We start from the raw sequence: 16558 nt of genomic DNA, 5'->3' as shown, positions 1-16558 counted from the left end.
TTTGAGCTCAGGCAGGAATTCAGCAAGCTAGATGAGGGGTGATTTAGAGGCTTGGCAGTTCCCTGTTAGAATACACCCCCCAGATCAACACAGAAATATTATAGCTACATTTGAGCCTTTTCCTTTTAAATTCAGGAAAGCACATTTAGTTGATTATATCAAGGCTTGCAATGGTATTGGATGTAATCTACATAAAGCTACTTCGTTGGCACAGGCAATGGCAGGACTGAGAGTGGATAAAGGAAATATTCCATTTCCTAGAGCTTGTTTTAACTGTGGGAAGCATGGTCATACTAAAAAAGAATGTAAAAAAAATCAGCGAGTCAGCCTGCCAGAGAGGGGAAAAAAGAAAACTGCTGATCCTGAAATATGTCCAAAATGTAAAAAAGGAAAACATTGGGCTAATCAATGTCACTCTATGTTTGATAAAGATGGTAACCCGATTTCAGGAAACACCATGAAGGGCCTGTCCTGGGCCCCATTCTAAAGCAGGGCATTTCTAACTCAGGCCATTCCCTCACCCCCATATGATGTCTGTCCCCCACCACAGCTGGTAGTGCTGCAGTAGATTTATGCTGCACAAAAGCTGTAAGCCTTCTGCCTGGGGAACACTTGCAAAAGGTCCCAAAAGGAGTCTGTGGACCCTTGCCAACAGGGACAATAGGATTACTTTTAGGAAGGCCTAGTTTAAGTTTAAAAGGTGTACAAATACATACAGGAGTCATTGATTCAGATTACAATGGGGAAATTCAAATTGTTATATCTACTTCTGTTCCCTATAAAGCAGAGCCAGGAGAGTGCATAGCACAGCCCCTGATTGTGCCACATGTGGGAATGGGGAAAAGTGCAATTAAGTGAACAGGAGGATTTGGAAGCACAAATAAACAAGGCAAAGCAGCTTATTGGGTAAATCAAATTACTGATAAACTTCCTGCCTGTGAAATAACTATTCAGGGAAAGAAATTTAAAGGTTTGGTAGACACAGGAGCTGACATTTCAATATTTCTCTACAGCACTGGCCATCCACGTGGCCAATTCAACCTGCTCAATTTAACATAGTTGGAGTTGGTAAAGACCCTGAAGTATATCAAAATAGTTATATTTTGCATTGTGAAGGGCCCGATGGACAACCTGGGACTATTCAACCAATTATAACTTATGTACCTATAAATGTATGGGGAAGAGATTTATTACAACAATGGGGAGCACAAGTTCTAATTCCAGAACAATTATATAGCCCTCAAAATCAACATATGATGCATGAAATTGGGTATGTCCCTGGTATGGGACTAGAAAAAAATTTGCAAAGTTTGAAAAAGCCACTTCAAGTGGAAAGACAAAGTTCCCACCAAAGATTAGGATATCATTTTTGATGGCAGCCATTGTTAAGACTCCAGAAGCTATACCTTTAAAATGGTTAACAGATAAGCCAATTTGGATAGAACAATGGCCACTAAGTAAAGAGAAACTGGAGGCTTTAGAGAAATTAGTTACTGAACAATTAGAAAATAGGCACATAGCTCCAACATTTTCCCCTTGGAATTCTCCAGTTTTCTTAATTAAGAAAAAATCAGGTAAATGGAGAATGTTAACTGACTTAAGATCTATCAATTCAGTTATACAACCTATGGGAGCATTACAGCCAGGATTGCCTTCTCCTGCTATAATTCCAAAAAATTGGCCTTTAATAGTCATAGATTTAAAAGACTGTTTCTTTACTATCCCTTTAGCTGAGCAAGACTGTGAAGGGTTTGCATTTACAATTCCTGCAGTAAACAACCTGCAGCCTGCTAAGTGTTATCATTGGAAAGTGTTGCCACAGGGCATGTTAAACAGTCCAACAATTTGCCAGACGTATGTGGGGCAAGCAATTGAACCTACTCGTAAAAAATTTTTGGTGTTACATTATTCATTATGTGGATGATATACTTTGTGCTGCCCCCATTCGAGAAATATTACTCCGATGTTATGATCACTTGCAAAATTCAATTTCTTGTGCTGGTTTAATTATAGCTCCTGACAAAATTCAGACTACTACTACTCCTTACTCCTACTTGGGGACCTTAGTAAATGACACTACCATTGTGCCACAGAAAGTAACCATATGTAGGGATCAATTAAAAACATTAGATGACTTTTGAAAATTACTAGGGGACATTAGTTGGATATGACCTGCTCTAGGCATTCCTACCTATGCCATGAGTAATCTGTTTTCTATCCTTAGAGGAAATCCTAGTCTCACTAGCCCTTGGCAATTAACAAAGGAGGCTGAGGTAGAGTTACAGCAGATTGAGAAGCAAGTCCATAAAGCTCAAATAAATAGAATAGATCCAGAGAAGACCTAGATTTGCTAATTTTTTCAATTCAGCATTCACTTACTGGTGTTATTGTCCAAGAACAGGACTTAGTAGAGTGGCTTTTTCTTCTACATACTAATTCGTGGACTCTAACTCCTTATTTAGATCAAATCGCTATTATGATAGGGATTGGGAGAACTTGGATTGTTAAATTACATGGATATGATCCTGGAAAAATTATTGTCCCTCTCATGAAGGCACAAATACAGCAAGGTTTTATAAATAGTCTTACTTGTCAAACCCCTTTAGCTGACTTTGTTGGTATTCTTGATAATCATTTTCCTAAAATGAAGCTGTTTCAGTTTTTGAAATTAACTAATTGGATTCTCCCCAAAATAACTAAATTTAAACCAATTGAAGGTGCTGAGAATGTTATTACAGATTGGTCTAGTAATGGTAAAGCTTCTTATTTTGGCTCAAAAAGTGAAGTTTTCCAGACGTTCTATACTTCAGCTCAAAAAGCGGAGCTTCTAGCAGTAATTGAGATATTGACTGCTTTTGATATGCCTATTAATATGATTTCTGATTCTTCATAGTGGTTCATTCCGTACAGTTAATTGAAAATGCTCAGTTATGATTTCATACAGATGAACAACTGATGACTTTATTTACCCAATTGCAAACAGCAGTTAGAAGTAGAATGCACCCTTTTTACATCAGTCACATTAGGGCTCATACACCTCTTCCAGGACCTTTGACTGAAGGGAATCAAATGGGTGATCGCCTAGTTGCTAATGCAATATCTAATGCTAGACATTTTCACAATTTAACCCATGTTAATGCCTCTGGTCTCAAACGCAGATACAGCATTACCTGGAATGAAGCTAAAAATATTATCCAGTGATGCCCAACTTGCCAAATGGTACATTCCTCATCTTTTACAGGAGAAGTTAATCCTTGAAGATTGGAACCTGACTCTCTTTGGCAAATGGATGTCATACATGTTCCTTCGTTTGGGAGACTAGCTTATATACGTGTATGTGTGGACCACTTTTCTCACTTTATCTGGGCTACCTGCCAATCAGGAGAGTCTTTGGCCTGTCTGAAACATCATCTTTTGCAGTGTTTTGTGGTGATGGGCATTCCAGCTTCTATTAAAACAGATAATGCCCCAGGCTATACTAGTCAATCTCTAGCTATATTTTTCTCTATGTGGAGTATTAAACACATTACTGGTATCCCATACAATTCTCAAGGACAAGCCATAGTGGAAAGAATGAATCTCTCCCTAAAACAGCAGTTGCAAAAGCAGAAAAGGGGAGACAGAGAATATGGAACCTGTATGCAGGTGTATGCAGATACACCTGAATCTAGCATTATTAACATTAAATTTTTTGAACCTGCCCAAAGGCCAGATGTTATCAGCAGCTGCACAGCATCTACAGAAACCAGCTGCAAAGACAGAAAGAGAACAACTGATTTGGTGGAGAGATCCAATAACAAAAAGATGGGAAATAGGTAAAATAATAACTTAGGGTAGAGGTTATTCTTGTGTTTCTCCAGGCCAAAATCAACAGCCAATTTGGATACCGTCAAGACACCTGAAATCTTATCATGAGCCAGATGCAGATGCTGAGGAAGAGACTCTGAGAGAATCCCAAGGACCCCCCAGTTGCAGCCATGTCAAGACTGTTGCTGAGGAGGACCCCAACTGTCACGAGCAACACCCATCATACACAGCCACCCACCTGGGGACAGATCAAGAAGCTATCACAGATGGTGGAAGAAAACCTGAGGAGAGTGGGACAACCAGTCACAATGAATAATTTAATGGTAGCTATGATAGCGGTTATCACCACTGCCGTGAGTATTCCTTCAATAAGAGCTGATGCAGAGAACAATGATAATTATTGGGCATATTGATCAATCTTGGCTGGCAATAATGCCTGGATGAAATCACTCTATGACCCAGTTACGTATGCTTTCTGATCTCAGTATTTACCATAATAAATCTGCTCCTATAATTGAGGCATACCGCCCTCAAAAACCTATTTGTAAACAGGATTGGACCCAGTTAGAAAAAATGAATGTACTTGTTTAGGAAAATTGCATTGCAGAACAGGCAGAGGTGCTACACAATGATTCCTATGGAATCGTTATTGATTTGTCCCCTAAGGGGATGTTTAGCTTGAATTGCACCTCTCAGTCTGTGTGCCCCAGCCACACTATGTTCAGCTGGTCTGAACAAAATGGTCAGATGGTAGAAATGATAAGAAGTATGACAAGAGTTCCTATTATCTGCAACCATAGCGGTATAGTGGCACCTCAACCTCAAATGATATGGCAAGTTGTAGGAGCTGAACATTAAGGATTTGTGGAAAGTATTAATAACTCTTAATAAGATCACAAATAAAAAAGCATCTAAAAGGACACTCTACAAACTTGTTTTTGGATATTGCAAAATTAAAAGAACAAATATTTAAAGCATCCCAGGCACACCTGACCTTAATGCCAGGAACTGGGGTGCTTAAAGGAGCTGCAGACAAATTAGCAGCCAGTAACCCATTAAAATGGATAAAAACACTTAGAAGCTCTGTAATTTCAATGATGATTGTGCTTTTAATTCATGTTGTTTGTCTTTGTATAGTCTGCAGATGTGGATCCTGACTCCTACAAGAAGTAGCTCACTGTGACAAAACTCCCTTTGCTTTTATTGATTTGCAAATCAAAGAAGTGGGACATGTTGGGAGCAGGCCTCCCAAAATCTGGCCATAAACTGGCTCCAAAACTGGCTATAAAAAATTCTCTGCAGCACTGTAACATGTTCATCATGGCCCTAATGCCATTATGTGGGTTTACCGGAATGAGGGCAAGGAACACCTGGCCAGCCCAGGGTGGAAAACTGCTTAAAGGCATTCTTAAGCCACAAACAATAGCATGAGGGATCTGTGCCTTAAGGACATGCTTCTGCTGCAGTTAACTAGCCCAACCTATTCCTTTAATTCGGCCCATCCCTTCATTTCCCATAAGGGATACTTTTAGTTAATTTAACATCTATAGAAACAATGCTAATGACTGGTTTGCTGTTAATAAATATGTGGGTAAATCTCTGTTCAGGGCTCTCAGCTCTGAAGGCTGTGAGACCCCTGATTTCTCACTTCACACCTCTATATTTCTGTGTGTGTGTCTTTAATTCCTCTACTGCTACTGGGTTAGGGTTTCCCCGACCAAGCTTGTCTCAGCACTCTCTCCCTTACACTCAGTCTCTTCCTCCTTCTCACTTGGGACATTGTCTTTTAAAGTCACCTAATTTTCCACACTTGAAACATTTTTTCTGTTTTTTTTTCTTCCTTTGAGTCTCCTGGCTTTACTCTTTTATACATTTTATATCACCTGGACAGTGGAGGTCTAGATTTTTTATATGTCTGGCTCCCTTGGTACTTTGTTGTATGGTAGACAGAAAGATTTTTGCCTTTTGCTTTTGTTTTTCTTTTTCTCTTCTTACATATACTCTTTGGGATTTTTTTTTTTTTTTTTTTTTGAGACAGAGTTTCGCTCGTTGCCTGGGCTGGAGTGCAATGGCATGATCTCTGCTCACTGCAACTTGTGCCTCCTGGGTTCAAGTGATTCTCCTGCCTCAGCCTCCCAAGTAGCTGGGATTACAGGCAAGTGCCACCATGCCTGGCTAATTTTGTATCTTTAGTAGAGATGGGATTTCTCCATTTTGGTTAGGCTGCTCTTGAACTCCTGACCTCAGGTGATCTGCCTGCCTTGGCCTCCCAAAATGCTGAGATTTCAGGCATGAGCCACTGCACTGGTGTTTTTTGGGCTTTTTAAAGAAGCTCTTCTATAGGTCTATATTTCCAGTTCTCTATTTTTTGTAATATTTTGTTAATATCTGGCCGACTATTAGTTACAAAATAAGCTTTAACATCCCTCATCTGAGGGGGTCTTCTAATTCTAGACTTGCATATTTCTCCATTTGCTCTTTGAGTCTTTTTAGGAATTTTATAGGTCATTTATTTTTTTCTTGTTGTGTATTGAAAGCTTTTGTAATGTTTTGGATATAGGGTACAGATTCTCGAATTCTTTTAATTATCATTTCTCTAAGGTCTTTTCATTATTCTTCTAATATTTTAACATTAGGCCTGGGGACTATCAGGTTAATATTATTTTTGCTAGCTTTATCCTTTTTTTTTTACCTTGCTTGGGGTATTTCCCATCTTGATGGTTTTAGGGTGAGGCTCAGTCTCCCCTACTGGAGATTTCTTGCCTTTTGGGGTGAGTCTCAATTTCCCTTACTGGAAATTTCTTGCAATTTGGGGTGAGGCTCAATTTCCCCTACTGGAAATTTCTTGCAGTTTCGGGTGAGGCTCAATTTCCTCTACTGGAAATTTCTTGCCTTCCTTACTACTGGAGGTTTCTGTGAGGCTCAATCCCCCCTACTGGGAATTTTTTGCCTCTTCTTTCACTTCATACTTCTCTAGCCATGTTAGGTCCCTCTTGGCATTGGTGGGTTGGTATAAACCCCCATCCTGGTCTCCTTTACAGGAGGGTCACCCTAAGCCATATGAGGTGACCACAGAACTGCAGATCTCGACTTAATACTCATTTCACATGCAATCGTGCATCTCATTCATACACTTTTAACTTCCAAGATACCCCTTCCAAGGAATACTTCACCACCCCCGCAGTTTTTCATGCCTTGTTATGTCCTGACCAAGGAATATTTCACTGCCCCTGTGGTTTTTCTTAGCTTGGTCATGACCACCTAGGAAATACTTTGCCAGCTCCTGCAGCATTTCTTACCTTGGTCTGTGGACACAGTTATCTGGTCACCGCAGTATTTATAGGTCTTTTCTTCCCATGTTACTGAGAGTCCGGGTTTATTCATCACACCAGGTGGGTCTCCATTCCTTACCCCTGAGGCCACTGCAATGAGGCAGTGGGGCATGTGTCCTCACAGGAGAGGACTGGAACCCCTCCGGGAAGAGAATAGGGTCCTTGTATGAGCCACCAAATTGTTAGACACATATTATTTGTGCTCCAAAAGAAATAGCAGTTGAACATAAATTTTCTCAGAGAGTCAAATTTACTTCTACAGAAGCATGCGTCTCGTGGATGAAGCAATGGCAAGAGCACATCAGACAAAAGACAGCAGGGGTTTTTAATCCCTAATGCACTTGGCCTTAGTTGATGTGTCATTCCCCTATTTGTTGGGGTTGAACCACACAGTCTAAACTGAATGCAGTTAGCTAATTTGAAGAGCGCAGGGAAGAACAGTTCTGGCAGGGAAGGCTGTTATAGCAGGGAGGGGGCGACTTCTTGGTGGGCATGCCTGAGCACAGCAGGATGGGAGGGGCTGATAGATTGGTGGGCAAGGTTAATTTAAACAACAGGGAAATAACACTTCAGGACAGACAGTACAAGGAAGTAAAGACCTCTTGCAGAACACTTTGTAACAAAATGACTCTTTGAAGAGGAATTGTCTAAACTACTTGTTTTTAACATTGATATTCGCATGTTTCTGGAAGCTGGAAATCTGAGATCAGAGTGCCAGCATGGCCCACTTCTGGTGAGAGCTCTCTTCCTGACATGTAAATGCCTAATTCCTCATGTCTTTACATGATGGAGACCAAGAAACAGGTCGTGCTCTCACTCTCCCTGTCCCTCCCCACAGCCCCTTGTGTCCCTCGACTTCATTTAATGATACTTCCTAAAGATCTTATTTTCACATACACTCACATTGGGGTTTGGGGCTTCAACAAATGAATTTTGGGGTCATTGTTCAGTCCAAAGTACTTAATATGATTATTTTCCCTTTCCACATAGGCAATCAGATAAGCTGTTAGTAATACTTATTTTTCCCCTTCAGTCATTAGGCAATATAAATATATATTTTCTTGCTTTACTAGATTGATTTTAACCTCCAGCACAACACCAATTAAAAGTAGTAATGTCAGCATAGTTGTCTTTGCAGTTGTGGTGAGATATGCTCTCCATTTTATTGGCTTGGCTGTAGGTTTTTATTTTTTGAAGCTTCTATCTCCTACAGGAATATATATAATTCCAGCACTTTGGAAGGCTGAGATGGGCAAATCACAAGGTCAGGAGTTTGAGACCAGCCTGGCCAACATGGTGAAACCCCATCTCTATTAAAAATATAAAAAAATTATCTGGGCTTAGTGGTGGCCACCTGTAATCCCAGCTACTTGGGAGGCTGAGGCAGGAGAATCGCTTGCACCCGGGAGGCGGAGGTTGCAGTGAGCTGAGATCATGCCACTGCACTCCAGCCCTGGTGATGTAGCAGGACAAGTCACAGACAAAACTCCTCAGACACCGAGCTAAAGAAGGAAGAGGTGTATTCAGCGGGAACATTGGCAGGACTCCTGTCTCAAGAGCCGACCCCCCCCCGAGTGAGCAATTCCTGTCCCTTTTAAGGGCTCACAACTCTAAGGGGGCCCATGTGAGAAGGTCGTGATCGATTAAGCAAGCAGGGGGTACATGACAGGGGCTGCATGCACCGGTGGTCAGAGTGAAACAGAACAGACCGGGAAGTTTTACAATGCCTTTCCATACAATGTCTGGAATCTATAGATAACATAACTGTTTAGGTCAAGGGTCGATCTTTAACTACCAGGCTTAAGCCTGGTTTTGGGTCTGGTTCCTAGGCACTGGGCTACCTGCCTTTAGTTTTGCTTTTCTTTCTTTTTCTGAGTATAAAACAACATAAACCAATATGAGAGGGTCTGTCTCTCTTCTCTCATTTCCCTGCTTTGAGACTCTCTCTTTTTATTAGTGGGAGTTCTCACTCTTCTTTTCACTACTTATGTCTTCCTGTGCAATAGATTGATAATGATTCATATAGTACACTTGTGCTGATACATAACATGAAGGGACTTTGAGACACTGGGCTATATGCTCGGCTAATTGCAAAAACAAATTTCTTGTTTTTCCTGGAATTTCTGGTACTGGCACGTTCAGTTCATCATAGAAGGTTTGAAATACTGGCTCAGTAGAGGGTTTATAAACTTTTCCTCAAACCACGATATTTACTTGAAGATCCAGTACAACTCCATCAATTTCTAGGGTTACACATTCCCCTTTTTTCTAGCGAGGAATAAGGGGGTTGGTTATTACTAGTTATAGGGGGTTACACGGACCACTGGTACAGGAATGGCCAATTTTCCCTTGCTGAAGGTGGACTGGATTTTTTTCATTTTTTTATCCGAGTAACCTAAATGACACAAGACCAGTATCTACATTTATTTTTACAGTCTTAATTTATGATAAATGTACTTATTTTCTGTGATATAGCCTCTTTCTTAATTAAGATAACCGCATCCTATTTTTAACTTATTACTATTAATGAGAGCACAGGCATCGAATTTCAAGGTGAGTTGTTCAGGCACCTCTTTTTTTTTTTTGGCTAACACTTTACTCATATCATTTATGAGCACCCACCAGTCCTCAGTTCTTAATCTTATTTTAAAAACTGTGGTCATGGGAGGCTCAGATGGGTCATAACACACATCAGGTTGGTCATTTCCTGGGCTACATACCTTGCATAGAATAACATTATACAAACAAGTTCTTTTTTAGAGTTTGAGTATGGTTATAATAACCATAAAATAATAGGAATGTAGCAATCTTTTGTCCTACTTTAGTGACTTGACGTATACACTGGGAACAGTCCTCAGTCTGAGGAAGGTCAGTTGAAATCTTTACTGTACAAGTCCAAAATTTAAGGAAAATGAGTCCCACAGTGAGTTTTCTCATGCTTCAGCTGTGCGTGGACCAGTCAGCTTCCGGGTGTGACTGGAGAAACACTTGTTGTCTTCTTCAGAGTCACTTTGCAAGGGTTGGTGAAGCTGCTCCCATCCACGTACAGCTCCCAGTCTACTGATGTTTAAGGATGGTCTCAGAGGTTGCGCCCACTAGAATAAACTGAGTCCAATACCTCTACACAGTTATGTTCAGCTGGGCTCTCTGATACCAGGAGCAAGATGGCAGGGTTTGGGGTGTTGTAAACTTCAATGGTTATGCGGGGATTTTCACAGAGCAAGCTTTGGTATCTAGTTAGTCTAGCATCCATTAGCTAATGATGTCCTTTGGTATTCATTAAAGTCACCACAGCATGGGGGGATTTTATGTTTAGGTTTTGCCTAAGAGTTAGCTTATCTGCTTCTTGTGCTAACAGGGCTGTTGCTGCCAGGGCCTTTAGACATGGGGGCCAGCCTTTGGAAACCCCATCTAGTTGTTTTGAGAGATAGGCCACTGGCCTTGGCCAGGGCCCCACAGTCTGGGTTAAAACTCCAACTGCCATTATTATTATTTTTTTGACTCATACTGTGTAAAAAGTTTTGTCAGGTCAGGTAGCCCCAGGGCTGGGGCCAACCTGAGTTTTTCTTTTAACTCATGAAAAGTCCATTGCTGTTGGTTGTAATAGATGTAGTTTATTTAATCTACATTTTTTTCTTAGATGGAGTTTCACTCTGTTACCCAGGCTGGAGTGCAGTGGCACGATCTCAGCTCACTGCAACCTTCACCCTCTGGGTTCAAATGATTCTCCTTCCTCAGCCTCCTGAGTAGCTGGGACTACAGGCACCTGCCACCGCACCTGGCTAATTTTTTGTATTTTTAGTAGAGATGGAGTTTCACCATCTTGGTCAGGCTGGTCTTGAACTCCTGACCTCGTGATCCACCCACCTCAGTCTCCCAAAGTGCTGGGATTACAGGCGTGAGCCACTTCACCCAGCCAGTATTTAATCTACATTTTTATTAACTGTCACCCACTAAAATATTGACTTAAATCCTCTAGCTATTTGATTTCAAGATTTAAATTGATCTGGTATTCCTTGCAGGCCTCCAATTGCATCTAAATAGATGTGATAGTTGAAAGACCCATAAGGGGCTTCTCTTACTTTAGGATATCTTATTTTTCTCCCTCTGGTTGATGAAATGCCAGGGTGAAAGGGATAGCCAAATGGACTAAAGCACAAGTGCCACTCTAGTTATTTGGCAGAGTGCCCAGTATAGGTCCACCACAATACCACCACACATCTGCTCGGGGATGAACAAGGGCTGACTGATTGATAAGCTCTTGAAAATTCTTAAGCTCATTGCATCCCTTCAGGTCTCCAAGGAATGCTAAATTTCCTCCCTCTCAGACAGGAAGTGAACTTAGTGTTGGGAGACGGAAGCTGGATGTCTCTCGGGGGCTGATCCGCAGGGTGCCAGACTTCGGGATATAGCAGAGAGAGCTTGGCATGACTTATTACTCCAGGCTGTAGAATCCTGGAAAAGAGCTACCATACATCCTATGCCTGGTCGACTGGAGGACCACCTTAGTGGAAGAGGGACAATTTGGGCCTCTGGTCTGCCATGTGCACAAGCATAACAATTGCTTTTGTTTAACATGCAGATGGAATATTTGATCCATTTTAACCAGGCATTTACATCTTGGTATCCTGTCTTAATTGCTAAAGTTTGTTTTAAGTCTTTAACTTCTATGATCCTCTAGTAAAATGACTGTATGTTTTTAGGAAATTACAAAAACCGGTTGGGGCAGTCCATCCTTGCTCTTTAGTGGTCCACAGAACGTTGGACCAACTATGGCATGAAAGCACTACATCGTGGGGGCAAGACTCTTGGTTGTCACTGGGGTCTTTATTGAAATCTCCCCGGATTAAATGGTCCTAGTTTACTAATGCCCAGTCTGAGGAGAGTCAGGAGGGACAGAAATACTTTTCTGAAATAGAGAGCTGTCTTTGACTTGGCAAGTCCCCACAGGGTATAACAAGGCAAGCATTAAATGCAATAGTTTGAGGTGAAATTGACTTGGTTATGTTAATAACTAGATGGTCAGCAATAGAGCGCAGAAAGAAGAAAGAATAATAGAATAGATGAAAAAGTTAAATTTTTCTTAGCTTTAGTTTGGTAGGGTTTTCCTCTGGGATTATGGCCCATGACTCTGGAGGGGGTGGCACTTTCTTGTCTCAGATGTGATGAGTCCATCCTTTTCTGCTGTACAAACAGTAGTCTTGGTGGTTAGCAGCACAAGGTAGGGTCCTTCCCAGTCTGGCTTGAGGTTTTCTTCTTTCCACCTTTCAATGAGAACATGATCTTCAGGCTGGTGCTGGTTTACCGGAAATTCCAGGGGTGGTACATGTGCTAAAAGACTTTTAGTTTTGAGGGAAAGGAAAGTGGAAGATAAATCAAGTATATAATTTCTAAGAAATTGGCCTTTTGTTTTAAATGTGGGGACCTTGGCAGTGGACTTTATAGTCTTTAGTGCCTTTTTACTGAGAAATTTCCTTTAGCACCTATTTTTATTAGTTTTTAGACCAAAGAAAGCTAAACACCATTTTATATTTAATAATGCTTTTTGTATGATTTTTATACCAGATAAGCTAAATTTTATCTTTATATTAGTGTGTTATTAATGTTAAACTTAACTTTAATAAAAATTTGTAGACATACTTATCTAATTTTTAATGTTTGACCATAAGGTAAGATTTTATAGACTCGTTTTAACCTTTTAAAATTTTTGCTAAAGAGCAGGTTGGTGCTTTAAGAAAAACCTGTTATGCTTTTATTTTAATGTCCTGTTTACAGAAAAACTGGATGATACCTCTTTAATTTTAGCTAATATGTTTACATACAGAATTTACACCCAATTAACGTTTCAAAACTTGCTTAAACCCTTAAATCAAAATATACATATTTTTAACCTTTTAATGTAGGTAAAAATCCACATTCTTATGCCTCCTTATAATCCTTTTACCAAAGGTATACTTTACTTTCCTTATACACCTTGCACATAAACTGTCTCTTCAATAGCCTTACATTTAGGAGGACTAATTACTTTTAAATTATACAACATGTCTTGCATAACTTCTTTTTTAACACACTTTTTCTATAACTCTTTTTTTTTTGAAGATGATAACCATTCTCTTCCAAAGTGAACCTTTTTTTTTTTATGTCTGTGGACTAGACTGTCTAAGGCCACAAGTATAGAAGTTACCATAATACATGTTACCCTGTTAACTTTTAGCAAACTTTACTTTTGTTGAAAACCTTGTAAGTTTGGGATTTTAATTATCCTTTGCTATTAGTAAGACCTTGTTTTGTCCAAATTAACTTAGAATTTGTATAGATGGCTTTTTTTTCTTAACTACTTGTCTATCTCTTTCTCTCTTTTTTTCTCTCTTGGATTTTGTCTCTCTGTCTTTGACTTTCCTTTTGCCTCTCTCTCTTCCTCTCTCTATCTGCCTCTCTCTTTCTTTCTCTCTCTCTCTCTCCTTGACTCCCTCTTTGTCTGTCTCTTCCTCTCTGTCTCTTTCTCTCTCTCTTTGCCTCTTTTCCTCTCTGTCTCTTTCCTTTCTCTCTCTCTGCTGGTCTTTCCTTGCATCTGATAGCCGCTTATGCTGCTTTTCTCTCAACCACTGTGTGTTGGGGGAAGGGGCTCTAAAACCAGCTGTAACCAAGTGTCTATGTATGGGAGCTGGTCTGTGTGCCCTGGCTTACAGGTTACCTTGTGCCATGCCTTTGAAACAAGGGACCTGTCCAGGCTTCCTTCTAATGGTCAACCTACTTCTAATGCTGGCCAGTCTATCTTACACAAAGTTTTAAGTTTTCCTGGTGTCATAGTACTCCATAGTCTCCTTTAAATCTTGTGTTTTTTTTTTTTAATTTTTCAACATCGTTCCTTGTGGGGTGGGCTTACTTTTGCCTCACCCATGTTTCCTCAAGACAAAACACCACGCTCACACCACACGCACACCACAAAACAAAGAATGGGTAAAAAGGGCACACACACACTTTTGTAGTTTACACTAAACCAAAATCAAAACCAAAATCAGAGTATCCAGAAATCCAAGCCAGGTCAAAACAAAAACCAAAGTATCAAGCAATCCAAGTCAAGTCAAAAACAAAAACCAAAGTGCCAGTACAGGCACACCATGGGTGATCAGGCCATGCTTCCCCTCAAATGGAGTAGACAAGTTCCCAAGACCAGTCCTGTCAAGCAATTCAAACCAAGTCAAAACGAAAACTAAAGCGCCAATAAAGGCATGCCGTGGGTGATGAGGCCATGCTTCCACTCAAATGGAGTGGGCATGTTCCCAAGACTGCTCCTGTCAAGCAATTCAAACAAAGTCAAAATCAAAACCAAAACCAAAACCAAAGTACAGATAAAGGCACACCATGGGTGATCAGGCCATGCTTCCACTAAAACGGAGTGGGCAAGTTCCAAAGACTAGTCTTATCAAGTTTTAGATGTCAAGACTCTAGGTGCCCATTCCTTCCTGGTGTTCAGCCACTGCATTGATCCTCCATGGGGGCCTGCCACACACTGCTCTGGCAAGGCGTCCCACCAGGGCAAATGCCTACCTGGGAGTGCTCTCAGGATCCGCGTCACTCGGGCTGGTCGGAGTCCCCTGCAGGGATGTTCCACAGGGCAGCCTTAAGCCACCTAAGAAGCTGCCTCGACCATCCACCAATCACCGCACTTCCCGGTCAGGGAACCAAGAAATGTAGCAGGACAAGGTGCAGACAAAACTCCTCAGACACCGAGTTAAAGGAGGAAGAGGTTTATTTAGCTGGGAGCATTGGCAGGACTCCTGTCTCAAGAGCTGAGCTCCCTGAATGAGCAATTCCTGTCCCTTTTAAGGGCTCACAACTCTAAGGGGGTCCACGTGAGAGGGTCGTGATTGATTGAGCAAGGAGTGGGTATGTGATAGTGGCTGTATGCACCCATGGTCAGAGTGAAATAGAACAGACCGGGAAGTTTTAACAACGCCTTTCCATACAATGTGTGGAATCTATAGATAACATAACCAGTTAGGCCAGGGGTCGATCTTTAACTACCAGGCTTAGGTCTGGCAGGCCCAGGCCTGGTTTCAGGTCTGGTTCCTAGGTGCTGGGCTACCTGCCTTTAGTTTTGCTTTTCTTTCTTTTTCTGAGTATAAAACAATATAAAACAATATAAGAGGGTCTGTCTCTCTTCTCTAAGTGACAGAGTGAGATTCCGTCTCAAAGGAAAAAAAAAAGGGAAAACGCAATGGAATCAGCAGGTTCTAAGAACTAAAGAATGAGGAAACAAAGGCCTACAGAAAGCCTGACTGAATGGAAGATATAGACCATGCCATTCACCGGCAGCTTTATCAATATGGAAAAATCATGGAAAGGCTCTAGGAACATGAGGAGAGGCATCCGAAAAATTTTATATAGATACACACACACACATATATTTTATTTTATTTTATTTTTTACAGGCATGAGTCACCATGCCTGACTATATACATGTATATATATATTTTAATAGAGACAGGGTCGTGCCAGGCGCGGGCCTAGGCAACAAGAGTGAAACTGCACCCACTGGGGAAAAGCTTTGGAGGAGCATCCCCTGGGGTGTGTCCCATCCCCTATCCCAGCCTTTCCAGCCCATCCGTCCACCTGTAGCAGGAGCTAGGCCAGGTCCAACCTCTAAGCCGCCTCCGAGTGCGGGCCCCAACCCTCTACCCACAGTTGCATCCAGAGGTGCGGTTGTAACCTCACCTTTTCTCTGAACCTGTTTCTGCATCCCACTCTCTGAGCCAACCCAGGCCCTGTCCACACCCACCCAGGAGGAAACTAGAATTTCTGTGTTCGACCCTGTAAAAAGTAAAGTAGAGTTTCCTCTTCAAAGAGACTTTCCTCTCCATCTAATTAGAAACAAATAGTAACTTCTCTTAGAAGTGAAATGCATTCAAAGACCTGTGCTAACATTCTTAAGTATCTGTTAGCTGTAATAAAGAAATCAATGTGCTTTATGTTCTTTAGCTCTCACAATGTAACCTAAATATTTGCCCTGGCATGCTTATACTGGTCCAAGCAAACATTAGATCACAGCCTGTTCCTCTTCCTTATTTGAAGGTGTTTTTATGTTTCTCAGCATTCCACAAGTTACTTCCTCCTTTGTTTGTTCTCCTCTGCCTTTGCCTCTTTTAAAAAGTTCTGACTTGGTAGCTAACCGGGTCAAATACAGAATGTGATGTTCCGTTCCAGCCAATGGAAACCGGACACTGCAGTAGGGTGGACACGTCAGGTTATAAATGACCCTGTTTCCTTTGTTTAGTGTACTCCAGTGGCAAAACTGCTGGTGAGTGTACCTGTTCTGCCGAAAGTAAAATGGGCTTGCTGAGGAAATTAAATTTATGTTCAAGTGCTATTTCTTTAAGCACCAGGGAACAAGGATTTCTAACAACCTGGTCCTAAGT

This window comes from Pongo abelii, chromosome 20 (genome assembly GCF_028885655.2).
Source record: "Pongo abelii isolate AG06213 chromosome 20, NHGRI_mPonAbe1-v2.0_pri, whole genome shotgun sequence".
Taxonomy (NCBI): Eukaryota; Metazoa; Chordata; class Mammalia; order Primates; family Hominidae; genus Pongo; species Pongo abelii.
The sequence above is the reverse complement of the archived record's forward strand: the minus strand, read 5'-3'. Positions refer to the sequence as shown.